The sequence below is a fragment of the Delphinus delphis genome, chromosome 6, assembly GCF_949987515.2.
Source record: "Delphinus delphis chromosome 6, mDelDel1.2, whole genome shotgun sequence".
Classification (NCBI taxonomy): domain Eukaryota; kingdom Metazoa; phylum Chordata; class Mammalia; order Artiodactyla; family Delphinidae; genus Delphinus; species Delphinus delphis.
In genome coordinates this window covers 68119702-68136783 of record NC_082688.1, presented here as the reverse complement: position 1 = coordinate 68136783, position 17082 = coordinate 68119702, and the positions used below count along the sequence as shown (strand labels likewise).

General features: G+C 39.2%; 1 protein-coding gene across 2 annotated transcripts in view; it reads right to left on the bottom strand.

Moving 5' to 3' along the window:
- The window catches only part of DENND4C (DENN domain containing 4C), a 125368-nt gene that overhangs the window by 93415 nt on the left and 14871 nt on the right, over window positions 1-17082 (bottom strand). The window lies entirely within an intron of this gene.

Sequence of the window (17082 nt, the reverse complement as noted above, 5' to 3'; positions counted from 1 at the left end):
GCCTAAGGCCCTGTTAAGGATAATCAAACTATCAGAAGTGGGCTACGGTGCTTTCCTTTCAGCAAAATGCACATAATGAACAAAATTCATACTATTTTTTAAATGTCATTCTCTTTTGAGTTACAGAATTCCTAGAGCGAACTTCACATTTAAACAAACGAAATGAGTTCATCATGAATTATTCAAAGTCTAACAGAAAAGATAAAGGTACTAGTAATAAGCATAATTAAACCAGTCTCTTAATCCAATCAGGAGTCTGTCCCTATAGTTAAAAAACTTTATGTAAACACTGTGTAAACTAAGTAAGTTTAGGGGTCATTAACTATTTCATATATAGATACCAGACAGAGCATAAAAAACCATAACCAAAGAAGACAAAGTTATACAAAATACATATTAACAGGGCCTCCCTGGTGGCGCAGTGGTTGAGAATCTACCAGCCAATGCAGGGGACAAGGGTTCGAGCCCTGGCCTGGGAAGATCCCACATGCCGCGGAGCAGCTGGGCCCGTAAGCCACAACTACTGAGCCTGCGCGTCTGGAGCCCGTGCCCCGCAACAGGAGAGGCCGCGACAGTGAAAGGCCCGTGCATCGCGATGAAGAGTGGCCCGCCTTGCCGCAACTAGAGAAAGCCCTTGCACAGAAATGAAGACCCAACACAGTCATAAATAAATAAATAAATAGATTAATTAATAAAAAGCAGTTTCTTTTTAAAAAAAATACATATTAAGAGACTTAGGTAATACATGGTAGAAACCTAGAGAATATGAACACTGAGTCAAGATTTCTATTATCTTTAAACTCAATACCTCTAAAAATAAAATTAAGCTTTTGAAATTTTATTTTCTTTAAATATTTATTCATTTATTTAGTAATTTAGGCTGCACTGGGTCTTAGTTGCGGCATGCGGGCGCTTAGTTGCGACATGCACCCAGGATCTAGTTCCCCGACCAGATGTCGAACCCGGGCCCCCTGCATTGGGAAAACAGTGTCTTACCCACTGGACCACCAGGAAAGTCCCTGGAATTTTAAATATTTCTATGGATTTTACGTGCTTTTTAAATAACTTTACTGAGGTATAATTTACATACAAAAAATGCACATATTTTAAAGAGTACAGTTTGGTAAGTTTTCACAAATGCATACACCTGTGAAACCATATCACAATCAAGATGGTGAACACATCCATCAACATCCAAAATATTCTTGTACCCCTTCATCATCTCTCCCTCCCCAGGCAAGGAGTGACCTGCTTTCTGTCACTGTAGATTAGTTTCTAGAATTGATATAAACGACATCATACAGTATATTCTTTTTTGTCTGGCTCCTTTCACTCATTGTAATTATTCTGAGATTCATCTATGTTACTGTTTATATCAAGTTCATTCATTTTTATTGCTGAGTAATATTCCACTGTTGAATATACTACAAAATGTTTATCCATTCACCCATGTTAATAAACATACAGGTTATTTTCAGTTTGGGGCTATTATAAAGCTATCATGAATACCCATGTACAAGCCGTGTGCACGTATGCTTTCATTTACCTTAGGTAAATTCTAAGATGGAATGGCTAGATCACCTGGTAGGCATATGCAATTCTAAAAAAGTGCCAAATAGTTTTCTGGAGTGAGTATACCGTTTTACATTCCTATCATCAGTATATGAGAGTGCCGCTGTTCCACATCCTCTCCAACACTCTATAAGGTCAGTCGTTTTAATTTAAACTAGATTCTACTATGTCTACAGTGATACTTAGCTATAGTTTTAATTTGTATCTTTCTAATAACTAGTAATGTTGACCACCTTTTCATGTGCTTATTTTCCATGCATACATTATCCTTTTCATACATCCTTGGATTCTGTTCACTAAAATTTTGTTTGAAATTTTATATATGTTAATGAGGGATACTGGTCTATAGTTTTGTTTTGTTTTTTTTTCCCTCTTGTAATGTCATTTATCTGGTTTTCACATCAAGGTAATGTCAGTCTCACAGAATGAGTCGGGAAGACTTTCCCCCTTTCAATTTTCATGAAGAGTTTGTATAGAATTGTTATTATGTCTTCCTTAAATGTTTGATAGAATTCACCTGTGAAATTATCTGGGTCTAGAGTTTTCTTTGAGGGTAGGTTTTTTTTTGTTGTTGTTGTTGTTGTTTTTGCGGTACGCGGGCCTCTCACTGCTGTGGCCTCTTCCATTGCGGAGCACAGGCTCCGGATGTGCAGGCTCAGCGGCCATGGCCCACGGGCCCAGCCGCCCCGCGGCATGTGGGATCCCCCCAGACCGGGGCACGAACCCGCATCCCCTGCATCGGCAGGCGGACTCCCAACCACTGCGCCACCAGGGAAGCCCTGAGGGTAGGTTTTAAACTATAAATTCATTTCCTTTAACACATAGGGCAATTCAGATTACGTATTTCTTCTTGAGTAAACTTTCATAGTTTGTGAAGGTCTTAGTCCATTCAGGCTGCTATACCATAGGTTGGGTGACTTATAAACAACAAAAAATTTACTTCTTGAGGCTGGGAAGTCCAAGATCAAGGCACTGGCAGATTCAGCGTCTAGTGATGGCTGGCTTCCTAGTTCATAGAGGGCTCTCTTTTCACTGTAACTTCACAGGGTGGAAAGGAACAAGGGGTCTTCCTAGTCTCTTTTAGAAAGACACTAATACCATTCATGAGGGTTTCACCCACATGACCAAAGCACCTCCCAAAGTCCTACCTCCAAATACCATCACACTGGGGATAACGTTTTAACGTAAGAATTGGGAGAGGGCATACACGTTGAGTCTATGGCAAGGAATTTGTCCATTTCATCTAAGTTGTGTAATTTACTGTATAAAATTCTTCATAATATTCCCTTATTATCCTTTTAGTATCTGTAGATTATGTAGTGATGTCACATCTCTCATTCTTGATATCAGTAAGTCTGTGTCTTCTCTCTTTTTATCCTGATCAGTCTGGCTAGAAAACTGTCAATTTTATTGATCTTCTCTAAGAACCAGCTTTCAGTTTCACTGGTTTTTTTCTATTACTTTTGTATTTCATTGATTTCTACTTGGAACTTTATTACTTCCTTTCCTCTGTTTATGTAGACTTTTTTTTTTAAGATTTACTTATTTATTTGCCTGTGCTGGGTCTTAGTTGTGTGCACACAGGATCTTTGTTGCCACATGCGGGATCTTCGTTGCGGCATGTGGGCTCTTAGTTGCGGCATGTGGGATCTAATTCCCTGACCAGGGATGCAACCCAGGCTCCCTGCATTGGGAGCCCGGAGTCTTAAACACTGGACCACCAGGGAAGTCCCTATGTAGACTTTAATTTGCTCTTCTTCTACTTTCCTACGGTGGAAGAGGAGGCCACTGATTTGAGATCTTTCTTCTTTCCTAATGTAGGTATTTAGAGCTAAAATGCCCCCCCCCCCAACGTTTTAGTGGCATCCCACAGATTCAGGTATGTTTTCTTCTTATTCAGTTCAAAATATTTTTAAATTTCTCTTTCTTATTTTCTTTGACCAATGGCTATTTTTTGTTGTTGTTGTTGCGGTACGTGGGCCTCTCATTGTTGTGGCCTCTCCCGTTGCAGAGCACAGGCTCCGGACGCGCAAGCTCAGTGGCCATGGCTCACGGGCCCAGCCGCTTCGCGGCATGTGGGATCTTCCCGGACCGGGTCACGAACCCGCGTCCCCTGCATCGGCAGGCGGACTCTCAACCACTGCGCCACCAGGGAAGCCCCCAATGGGCTATTTAAAGTATGTTTTTCAGTTTCCAAATTTTGTACTTGGAAATTTTCCAAGAATCTTTCGGTTACTGACTTCTAACTTAATTACACTGTGCTCAGACGACATACTGTGTATGACTTGAAGTCTTTTACGTTTATTGAGATTAGTTTTATGGCTAAGAATATAGTCTATTTGATAATTATACAATGTGCATTTTAGCAGAATGTGTGTTTTGTTGTTGGACAGAGGTCTAGAAGGTTATTAGTGTTGTTCAAATCTATATATCCTTGCAGATTTTGTCCGCTTGTTCAATCAATTATTAACAGAGTGGTATTCAAACTATAGTTCTGACTATAATTATAGATCTGTTGATTTCTCTTTTCAGTTCTATCAGTTTTTGCTTCACGTACTTTGAAGCTCTGTTATTAAGGGCATAACTATTTAGAATTACTACATCCTTTCGATGAACTGACCTTTTTATCATTACAAAACGACCTTCTTTATCTCTGGTAAAAATGAGTCTGTATTAACAAAACCTTTTAAAAAATATTAAAATATTTATTAAAAACTTAGATATATAGTTAAATATCATTAGACTTCATTTTCCAACTATAGCCAAGATAACCTTTCAGAATCAATTTCATTTCACCTTACTGTTTAGAATGGCATACATTTTAATAAATACTGTTAATATCAACAAAATACTATTAACTTCAATTTACAAGGCTAAATGTAGTTTACAAAATTCTTCTCATTGTAACACAAAGAGTTTTTTAAAGGTTCAAAACTATGTGTTCCTTGGTGTTCCAAGCCATACAGAATGAAAAATGAACACTGTTTAAACCACAAAGAAACTAGAGTATTATCAAAGTTATTTGCTACATTAAAGCAATTTAAAATAGCACCTTAGTGATTCCATTTAGAAAGCATTATCAACATCAGTTATGCTGGCTGGATCATGGAGCTACAAAATTGAAAAAGCAAGTCATTTCAGATAAAATCAGTTTCTTTTTAAGAACACAAAGCAGTGTAATTCTCTACTGTTGCACCTGCAACTGAAAGTTTTGTAAAGAAGGAGGGCTGTAAAGAAAGGCTGAAAACACAGATGCTTTAAAGGGGTCATACAGGATATAAGAGTTGTGGGAACTAGAGACCACAGGCAGCAACTACTGGTCAGATCCATCCAACTGTTGCCAAACAGACTGGGCAAAACCAGAATTTCCTTTTTGTCTTTTCAAGGGAAGCCAAAATAATCCGGATTTTTTCCCCAACATTCCAGGGTAGAACTCTTGTGACCTAAACATGTGTCATCTACCTCTCGTGCCAAGTGTGACTGCCAGGGCCTTAGAGAGCCCAGTTAGTTCCTTTCCAACTTTACCCTGACTGTACAGACTCGAGCATTGGAATAATCTAGATTTTTAATGTAAATCTCCAAGTTTTAAAGTATCAGCAACTAATTCAAAATCCTAGAACACTAGTAAGTTCAAACAAAACACATAAGCAGGCTATATTCACTCTAAAGATTAAATATCGAGAAAAGAACAATTTCTAAATTTCATTTAAAAAATATTGACCTGGTTAGGGACTTCCCTGGTGGCACGGTGGTTAAGAATCCACCTGCCAATGCAGGGGACATGGGTTCGAGCCCTGGTCCGGGAAGATCCCACATGCTGCGGAGCAACAAAGCCCGTGTGACACAACTACTGAGCCTGCGCTCTAGAGCCTGTGAGCCACAACTACTGAGCCCACGTGCCACAACTACTGAAGCCCGCACACCTAGAGCCTGTGCTCCGCAACAAGAGAAGCCACCGCAATGAGAAGCCCGCACACAGCAACGAAGACCCAACACAGCCAAAAATAAATAAAATCAAATAGATTTTTAAAATAATAATAATATGCATAAAGAGAAAGTGCAATGTGGTAAATGGTACTTCATGGTCCTATAAATCTCAGTGAAGGGTATAATGGAGCACATTACGATAGTCCAAATCTTGCTCAAAGTAAGAAGTTTTTATTAAAGCAGTTCCTATCCTTTGAGGTTTCAACAAAAGTATAGGGGGAAATGGAGGAAAGTGGAAAAAGTATGAAAATAAGAGTGAAATAACACTGCTTTCAACTCAAGAAGTATACAGAAAAGCATCATTGTTAATCTGAATATTCCCAATTTTAGCTACACTCTCTACAATGTTGGAAAACTAGAATATAAAATGTGCTAAATTATTTTGTATATATATGTACATATATTTGTATATACATATATGTATATGTACACAGAGAGAGAGAGAGAAATACAAAGACCTGATCAATTCCCCCCCAGGGAGTTTTTTCCTTTGTTTTCTTTAAAAGTTAAATCAAACCTAAACTTTATTCACTTTGAGCACAAAGTAACAGAGTAAAATAACACCTCACAAGTTTCTGAAACTCAGCTATCTGGCAACCTCACCAATTCATATACAGCCAAGAACCAGCCATTAAGAACTGCCATAGATATCACCAAGCAGCAAAACATACATACTTAGTGCACTTCAGTCTCTCATTCAGAGTCCGTTTAATGACAGTTTATTTTTAAAATTCTGTTAAGTTTATTTGACTACTAAATACACAGTGGAAGTAATAACAAATTAAAAGGAAGAGAGGTAAACACATTATCAGATCAAAAAATGAATCCATGAAGAAGCGAGGGAAATATTTTATGAAACAGAAGATGACCTAAAGGCATACGTTAACTAGATCCTTAACTGCAAGAGCCCTACACACCTCAAATAAACCTAATGGGTATCACTGCTTTACAAATGCTCTATAGCATGTATAATCATGTCATCTACTTATAATGGAACGGTTAACTTACTGATGAATTCTTTTCTCACCTTTATCTACATACTAAATACTAAAATCATATATACTAAAATCCTATATAATCCTAAAAAAAAAATCTAACCTCTATTTTGTTTCATTAGCCAATTTCCAAGCTAGTACCACCCACAGCTAATTATAACAGTTCTGTATGTTTTTTGATGTGGTAGATAAACTCCCTCTTCACCCTTTTAAAAACTTTCCAGGCTTGTCTGGCATCTTTGATGAGGGTCACATTGAGCTTCCAGCGGCTTCAGGGGTGTCTTTAGGAGTCAGCTCTGTGGCAGAAGACATCAACTCCAAAATCAAGAACTATCAGCCTGCTCCTTTTGACAGCCACTTCCCCAACCAAAGCCAGACCAGGACTGCTGGCGGAACTACCTAGGCTTCCACCACTGTGAGAAGGCAATGTCTGCTAAAGGAGGTGATGTCCCCATGTGTGAATGATACTGGTGTGTGTACAAGTCTCTCTGCCCTATAGCCTGGGTGTCAACCTGGGATGACCGCTGGGCAGAAAGCATGTTTCCAGGGAAGATCTGAACTGGCTCCACCTCTCCTCTTCTGTCCTCCATCCTTCTGCTCAGGGTGGTGAAGGGGGACCTGGGTACATGGTGATCCCCACCCTGGGATCCTGAATCATGGCTTAACTAATAATAATTACTCATTGGAAGAGTGGGAAAAAAAAAAAAAACTTTCCAGGCTTACTCATCCAAGCTTATCAAGTTTCAGGAGGAAAAAAGTTGAGATCTCTGTTAGGAACAACTCTAAAACCCAGATTATTTAAGGAGAACAGCCAACTTTACAATATTAAGTTCTCCAGTCAAGTGCATACGGTATGGTTCTCCATTTTATTTAGGTCATTTTTTTTTAAGCCTTTAAGTAAAGTCTCATGATTTTCCTCACCCAAATCTTCTACATTGTTTGTTAGGATTATTCATAAGTATTTTACAGTTTTGTGGCTAATGGGAAGGAGCTCTTATGTTTGCCAAACAATCATTACTGGTACATTAATAACCTATGACTGAGTCTCAGACCTTGTTCTAAATGCGAGGAATTAAAGCAATGAAAATACCAAATGTCATGTCCTTATGGAGCTTACATTATAGTTGGGAAATAATCAGTAAATAACTATAGACTTATAAATAAATAATTTCACAAAGCATACATGCTATGAATAAAAATAAAGCAAGATATAGGGAAAGAAAGTGATAATGGAAGTGCTTATTTTTACACGGCAGTCAAGGAAGATCTCTTTGAAGAAGTAAGAAGGAAAAATCTGAGCAGGGGTTGAAGTGAAAGGAAAGACTAAATCATATGACAACAGAAAACATTCCAAGCAGGAAGAAAATTTTTTAAAAAGCCTAAGGGCAAGTAAATACCTTGATCTTTGAGGAACAACAAGAAAGCCATGGTTCTGGAGCTTAGGGGACTATTGAAAGATGAGGTCAGTGAAGGCAGAAATCATACAGGACCTTTTAGGCTAGGTAAGGTCTCTAGATTTTATTCTAAACACGCTGGGAAGCAACTAGCAGCCTCCAGATGACAGTGCTGTGTCTTTAAAAAAAAAAATCACAGTAGTTGCTGTACACAGAGTAGAGGGAGAAAAGAGCAGAAGCAGGGAGTGCAGTTAGAAGGTAACTGTAGCAGTCCAAAAGAGAGATAATAATGGCTTATATTAAGGCAAAGGAGTGGGAGTGACAAGAAATGGCAAGATTTGAGATACAGTTTAAAGGTAAAAATGCTACTGATGGATTGGAGGTATGAGGGAAAAGAGAAACTAAGAATGACTTCCAGTTTGTGGCCTAACCAAGTGGGTGGATGGGGGTGCCATATATTGAGATGGTAAAGTCTGAGGAAAGAGTAAGTTTGAGTAAATACACCCAACATTCTGTATCGGACAAGTTAAGTCTGAGATGCCTACTAAAACATTCAAGCAGAGAAGGCACTCCAATACAGTGTGGCATTTGATAAAGATATCAAGGCTGGAGTCAACAGTGAATTAATGATACTTATAACCACAAAATTAAATAAGATACCCTAAAAAGTGACAAATACTGACACAGAAAAGGCCTAAGCCGAGGGCACTCCAACTTTTTTTTTTTTTTTTTTTTTTTGCAGTACGCGGGCCTCTCACTGCTGTGGCCTCTCCCGTTGCGGAGCACAGGCTCCGGACGCGCATGCTCAGTGGCCATGGCTCACGGGCCCAGCCGCTCCGCGGCATGTGGGATCTTCCCAGACCGGGGCACGAACCTGCGTCCCCTGCATCGGCAGGCGGACTCTCAACAACTGCGCCACCAGGGAAGCCCCACTCCAACTTTTGAGGCAAGGGAAGAGAAGCTAGAAAACAAGACTGAGAAGGAAGTCATAAATCAGACAAGATTCAGGATGACAGCATTCAGAAAACCAAGTGAGGTTTTCCCAAAACTAGGGACCGATCAATCGTGTCAAATGCTGATGAGAGGTAAAGAACTTTAAGACTGAGAACACTGACTAGAATGGGTTTAGTTGGTGAAGGTGTAGAAGAGCCAGCCTGGAGCGAGTTGGAGAGAAAACGCAAAGTAAGAAAATAGAGACGATAAGTATGAGCAAGTCTTTGCAACAAATTTTTCTCTACATGAGAAAGAAAGGTGTGTGTGTGTGTGTGTGTGTGTGTGTGTCTGTGTGTGTCTGTGTGTGTGTGTGTGTGTGTGAGAGACAGAGAGACAAAGACAGATTTTGAGATGTTACAGCATGTTCTTACGCTTGCAAATATGATTCATCAGGAAAGAAAGATGATGCAGGGCACAGAAAGGATAACATCAGAGGCAAAATCCTTAAATAGACAAGAAAACACAGCACAGATGGAGGACTTGGCATATACAGAGAGAAAGAGAGAGAAAAAAGAGTAAGGAAAGAAAAGAGAGTAAGTAGTCTTCTTAGTAATGAAAGTGGAAGAGCAAAATGACTAGGTAATACTGAGGGCACAAGGGATATTCGTGGCCATAAATTTAAAGTGAGACCAGTCAGCACTGTTGTTTGTTTTCTCCAATCACACTCAGCTGCTCAGGTTCAAGGGAACACAGAGTTCGCAACAAATTGTGTTTTATCAGGGCTGAAGTTTTGCCCTAATTACAGTGAAGGAAGAAACAAGAGAGATGATAAACTGACCCCACAAAATAGTACAGAACATTAGCAGGCATTACCATTTTTATTCAATGAATCAATGTAATTGGGTAAGGAAAGAAGTTACTGTATGAGGTGCATGATGGACAGTGCAAGAGTTGTGTGACTAATGGCCTGGTGGTCTAGATAGAATCCAAGAAGTGTCAAAATATGGTATCAAAGTATGTGAGCTGGCAGAAAAAGAAATGGAAGTCAGAATTAGATGCTTAAAATACTTTAAGTTATAGATCTTGATGATAAAGTCTAGGGTAATGGCTCTCTATTCTAACTATACATTAGAATCTAATAGAATACTTACTAAAATCAGACCAAGAAAATAAGAATTTCTGAGGGTGGCACACTCCCATCAAAAATTTTTAAGCTGCCCAGTTAATTGTAATATACAGTCAGAATTGAGAACCAATAGTCTTGGGTGTAGTTGAGGCAAGTTAAAGAGAAACCTGCAATCTGCAGATTCAAGAACATCTAATGAAGTCTTGTTCTATTATTCCCAATATAAATAAAAGCATGAGCTATGTTCTAAATATTTTACATGCATTAACTCATTTCATACTCCTAACAACCCAACAAGGTATAACTAGTATTATCCCCTTTTTTAATGAAGAATGGAAGAGAATGAAAGTATACAAAATTAAAACTCCTAGGTAGTATATGAAGTACTATAACACTATTTGTAGGTAAACTGCTGAAAGTTAAAGATGCATATAATAAACCCTAAGGCAAGTACTTAATAAAAAAGATGTATAGTTAATAAACCAATGTGGAGATAAATGGAATAGTAAAATACACTCAATCCAAAAAGGAACAAAAAGCACGACATTAAAAACAGAGAGAGGGGGCTTCCCTGGTGGCGCAGTGGTTGAGAGTCCGCCTTCCAATGCAGGGGACACGGGTTCATGCCCTGGTCTGGGAAGATCCCACATGCTGCGGAGCGGCTGGGCCCGTGAGCCATGGCCACTGAGCCTGCGCATCCGGAGCCTGTGCTCTGCAACGGGAGAGGCCACAAGAGTGAGAGGACCGCGTACCGCAAAAAAAAAAACAGAGAGAGAAACCTTAAGAAAACAGGAGCTGAACCAAGATGGCGGAGTAGAAGGACGCGTTTTCACTCCTTCTTGTGAGAACACCAGAATCACAACTAGTTGCTGGACAATCATCGAAAGGAAGACACTGGAACTCACCAAAAAAGATACCCCACATCCAAAGACAAAGGAGAAGCCACAATGAAACGGTAGGAGGGGCACAATCACAGCAAAAGCAAATTCCATAACTGCTCGGTGGGTGACTCACAGACTGGAGAACACATACCACAGAAGTGCACCCACTGGAGTGAAGGTTCTGAGCCCTACGTCGGGCTTCCTAACCTGGGGGTTCGGCAACGGGAGGAGGAATTCCTAGAGAATCAGACTTCGAAGGCTAGTGGGATTTGATTGCAGGACTTTGACAGGACTGGGGAAAACAGAGACTCCACTCTTGGAGGGCACACACAAAGTAGTGTGCGCATCAGGACCCAGAGGAAGGAGCAGTGAACCCAGGGGAGACTGAACCAGACCTACCTGCTAGTGTTAGAGGGTCTCCTGCAGAGGTGGAGGGTGGCTGTGGCTCACCATGGGGATAAGGACACAGGCAGCAAAAGTTCTGGGAAGTACTCCTTGGCATGAGCCCTTCCAGAGTCCACCATTAGCCCCAACAAAGAGCCCAGGTAGGCTCCAGTGTTGGGTTGCCTCAGGCCAAACAACCAACAGGGAGGGAACCCAGCCCCACCCATCAGCAGTCAAGCGGATTAAAGTTTTACTGAGCTCTGCCCACCAGAGCAACAGTCAGCTCTACCCAAACCAGTCCCTCCCATCAGGAAACTTGAACAAGCCTCTTAGATAGCCTCATCCACCAGAGAACAGAAAGCAGAAGCAAGAAGAACTATAATCCTGGAGCCTGTGGAACAAAAACCACATTCACAGAAAGACAGACAAGATGAAAAGGCAGAGGGCTATGTACCAGATGAAGGAACAAGATAAAACCCCAGAAAAACAACTAAATGAAGTGGAGATAGGCAACCTTCCAGAAAAAGAATTCAGAATAATGATAGTGAAGATGACCCAAGACCTCGGAAAAACAATGGAGGCAAAGATCGAGAAGATACAAGAAATGTTTATCAAAGACCTAGAAGAATTAAAGAACAAACAAACAGCGATGAACAATACAATAACTGAAATGAGAACTTCACTAGAAGGAATCAATAGCAGAATAACTGAGGCAGAAGAAGGGACCTGGAAGACAGAACGGTGGCATACACTGCCGTGGAACAGAACAAAGAAAAAAGAATGAAAAGAAATGAAGACAGCCTAAGAGACCTCTGGGACAACATTAAATGCAACAACATTCGCATTATAGGGGTCCCAGAAGGAGAAGAGAGAGAGAAAGGACCAGAGAAAATATCTGAAGAGATTATAGTCAAAAACTTCCCTAACATGGGAAAGGAAATAGCCACCCAAGTCCAGGAAGCGCAGCGAGTCCCATACAGGATAAAACCAAGGAGAAACATGCCAAGACACACAGTAATCAAATTGGCAAAAATTAAAGACAAAGAAAAATTACTGAAAGCAGCAAGGGAAAAATGACAAATAACATACAAGGGAACTCCCATAAGGTTAACAGTTGATTTCTCAGCAGAAACTCTACAAGCCAGAAGGGAGTGGCATGATATACTTGAAGTGATGAAAGGGAAGAACCTACAACCAAGATTACTCTACCTGGCAAGGATCTCATTCAGATCCGATGGAGAAATCAAAAGCTTTACAGACAAGCAAAAGCTAAGAGAATTCAGCACCACCAAATCAACAACAAATGCTAAAGGAACTTCTCTAAGTGGGAAACACAAGAGAAGAAAAGGACCTACAAAAACAAACCCAAAACAATTAAGAAAATGGTCATAGGAACCTACATATCGATAAGTACCTTAAACGTGAATGGATTAAATGCTCCAACCAAAAGACACAGGCTTGCTGAATGGATACAAAAACAAGACCCATATATATGCTGTCTACAAGAGACCCACTTCAGACCTAGGGACACATACAGACTGAAAGTGAGGGGATGGAAAAAGATATTCCATGCAAATGGAAATCAAAAGAAAGCTGGAGTAGCAATACTCATATCAGATAAAATAGACTTTAAAATAAAAAATGTTACAAGAGACAAGCAAGGACACTACATAATGATCAAGGGATCAATCCAAGAAGAAGATATAACAATTATAAATATATATGCACCCAACATAGGAGCACCTCAATATATAAGGCAACTGCTAACAGCTGTAAAAAAAGGAAATGGACAGTAACACAATAATAGTGGGGGACTTTAACACCTCACTTACACCAATGGACAGATCATCCAAAATGAAAATAAATGAGGAAACAGAAGCTTTAAATGACACAATAGACCAGATAGATTTAATTGATATTTATAGGACATTCCATCCAAAAACAGCAGATTACACTTTCTTCTCAAGTGCGCACAAACATTCTCCAGGATAGATCACATCTTGGGTCACAAATCAAGCCTCAGGAAATTTAAGAAAATAGAAATCATATCAAGCATCCTTTCAGACCACAACGCTATGAGATTAGAAATTAATTACAGGGGAAAAAACATAAAAAAGACAAACACATGGAGGCTAAACACTACATTACTAAATAACCAAGAGATCACTGAGGAAATCAAAAAATACCTACAGACAAATGACAATGATAACACAACAATCCAAAACCTATGAGATGCAGCAAAAGCAGTTCGAAGAGGTAAGTTTATAGCTATACAAGCCTACCTCAAGAAACAAGAAAAATCTCAAATAAATAATCTAACCTTACACCTAAAGGAACTAGAGAAAGAAGAACAAACAAAACCCAAAGTTAGCAGAAGGAAAGAAACCATAAAGATCAGAGCAGAAATAAATGAAACAGAAACAAAGAAAACAATAGCAGAGATCAATAAAACTAAAAGCTGGTTCTTTGAGAAGATAAACAGAATTGATAAACCATTAGCCAGACTCATCAAGAAAAAGAGGGAGAGGACTCAAATCAATAAAATTCAAAATGAAAAAGAAGTTACAACAGACACCACTGAAATACAAAGCATCCTAAGAGACTACTACAAGGAACTCTATGCCAATAAAATGGAAAACCTGGAAGAAATGGACAAATTCTTAGAAAGGTATAACCTTCCAAGACTGAACCAGGAAGAAATACGAAATATGAACAGACCAATCACAAGTCATGCAATTGAAACTGTGATTAAAAATCTTCCAACAAACAAAAGTCCAGGACCAGATGGCTTCACAGGTGAATTCTATCAAACATTTAGAGAAGAGTTAACACCCATCCTTCTCAAACTCTTCCAAAAAACTGCGGAGGAAAGAACACTCCCAAACTCATTCTATGAGGCCACCATCACCCTGATACCAAAACCAGACAAAGATACTACAAAAAAAGAAAATTACAGACCAATATCACTGATGAATATAGATGAAAAAATCCTCAACCAAATACTAGCAAACTGAATCCAACAACACATTAAAAGGATCATACACCATTATCAAGTGGGATTTATCCCAGGGATGCAAGGATTCTTCAATATACGCAAATCAATCACTGTGACACACCATATTAACAAATGGAAGAATAAAAACCATATGATCATCTCAATAGATGCAGAAAAAGCTTTTGACAAAATTCAACACACATTTATGATAAAAACTCTCCAGAAAGTGGGCATAGAGGGAACCTACGTCAACATAATAAAGGCCATATATGACAAACCCACAGCAAACATCATTCTCAATGGTGAAAAACTGAAAGCATTTCCTCTAAGATCAGGAACAAGACAAGGATGTCCACTCTCACCACTATTATTCAACATAGTTTTGGAAGTCCTAGCCTCAGCAATCAGAGAAAAAAAAGAAATAAGAGGAATACAAATTGGAAAAGAAAAAGTAAAACTGTCACTGTTTGCAGATGACATGATACTATACATAGAGAATCCTAAAGATACCACCAGAAAACTACTAGAGCTAATCAATAAATCTGGTGAAGTTGCAGGATACAAAATTAATGCACAGAAATCTCTTCCATTCCTATACACTAATGATGAAATATCTGAAAAAGAAATTAAGGAAACACTCCCATTTACCATTGCAACAAAAAGAATAGAATACCTAGGAATAAACCTACCTAGGGAGATAAAAGCCCCGTATGCAGAAAACTATAAGACACTGATGAAAGAAATTAAAGATGATACCAACAGATGGAGAGATATACCATGTTCTTGGATTGGAAGAATCAATATTGTGAAAATGACTATACTACCCAAAGCAATCTACAGATTCAATGCAATCCCTATCAAATTACCAATGGCATTTTTTACGGAACTAGATAAAAAAATCTTAAAATTTCTATGGAGACACAAAAGACCCCAAATAGCCAAAGCAGTCTTGAGGGAAAAAAATGGAGCTGGAGGAATCAGACTCCCTGACTTCAGACCATACTGCAATAATCAAGTAATCAAGTAATAATCAAGTAATAATCAGTAATCAAGACAATATGATAGTGGCAGAAAAACAGAAACATAGATCAATGGAACAAGATAGAAAACCCAGAGATAAACCCACGCACCTATGGTCAACTACTTCATGACACAGGAGGCAAGGTTATACAATGGAGAAAAGACAGTTTCTTCAGTAAGTGGTGCTGGGAAAACTGGACAGCTACATGTAAAAGAATGAAATTAGAACACTCCCTAACACCATACACAAAAATAAACTCAAAATTGATTAGAGACCTAAATGTAAGACCGGACACTATAAAACTTTTAGAGGAAAACATAGGAAGAACACTCTTTGACATAAGTAACAGCAAGATCTTTTCTGATCCACCTCCTAGAGTAATGGAAATAAAAACAAAAATAAACAAATGGGACCTAATGAAACTTCAAAGCTTTTGCACAGAAAAGGAAACCATAAACAAGACAAAAAGACAACCCTCAGAATGGGAGAAAATATTTGTAAATGAATCAACAAAGGATTAATCTCCAATATATATAAACAGCTTATGCAGCTCGATATTAAAAAAACAAACAACCCAATCCAAAAATGGGCAGAAGACCTAAACAGACATTTCTCCAAAGAAGATAAACAGATGGCCAAGAAGCACATGAAAAGCTGCTCAACATCACTAATTATTAGAGAAATGCAAATCAAAACTACAATGAGGTATCACCTCACACCAGTGAGAATGGGCTTCATCAGAAAATTTACAAACAACAAATGCTGGAGAGGGTGTGGAGAAAAGGGAACCCTCTTGCTCTGTTGGTGGGAATGTGAACTGATACAGCCACTATGGAGGATGGTATGGAGGTTCCTTAGGAAACTAAAAATAGTATTACCATATGATCCAGCAATCCCACTACTGGGCACATACCCAGAGAAAACCACAATTCAAAAAGACACATGCACCCCAATGTTCATTGCAGTACTATTTACAATGACCAGGTCATGGAAGCAACCTAAATGCCCATTGACAGACAAATGCATAAAGAAGATGTGGTACATATATACAAGGGAATATTACTCAGCCATAAAAAGGAACGAAATTGGGTCATTTGTTGAGACATGGACGGATCTAGAGACTGTCATACAGAATGAAGTAAGAAAGAGAAAAACAAATAGCGTATATTAATGCATATATGTGGAACATAGAAAAATGGTACAGATGAACGGGTTTTCAGAGCAGAAATTGAGACACAGATATAGAGAACAAACATATGGACACCAAGGGGGAAAAGCGGTGGGGGGCAGTGGAGGGGGTGTGATGAATTGGGCGATTGGGATTGACATGTATACACTGATGTGTATAAAACTTGGGCTTCCCTGGTGGCGCAGTGGTTGAGAGTACGCCTGCCAATGCAGGGGACACGGGTTCATGCCCCGGTCTGGGAAGATCCCACATGCCGCAGAGCGGCTGGGCCTGTGAGCCACAGCGCTAAGCCTGTGCGTCCGGAGCCTGTGCTCCGCAATGGGAGAGGCCACAACAGTGAGAGGCCCGCATACCGCAAAAAAACAAAAAAAAACCTTATAACTAATAAGAACCTGCTGTATAAAAATAAAAAAGCTTAAGAAAACATAGTTGTCTCAAACAGTGATACCTATCCTGCTCCCATTAGCAGAACAAAGTTCATGATGGAGTCGTACTGAACTCTCTCTTTGGTAAATATAAGTGGTCAAGTGCCCTTTTCTTAGCTCAAATAAAGTGACTTTTCTTCAAAGATAAAAAAAAAAAAAAGATAGAAAAATAATACACGC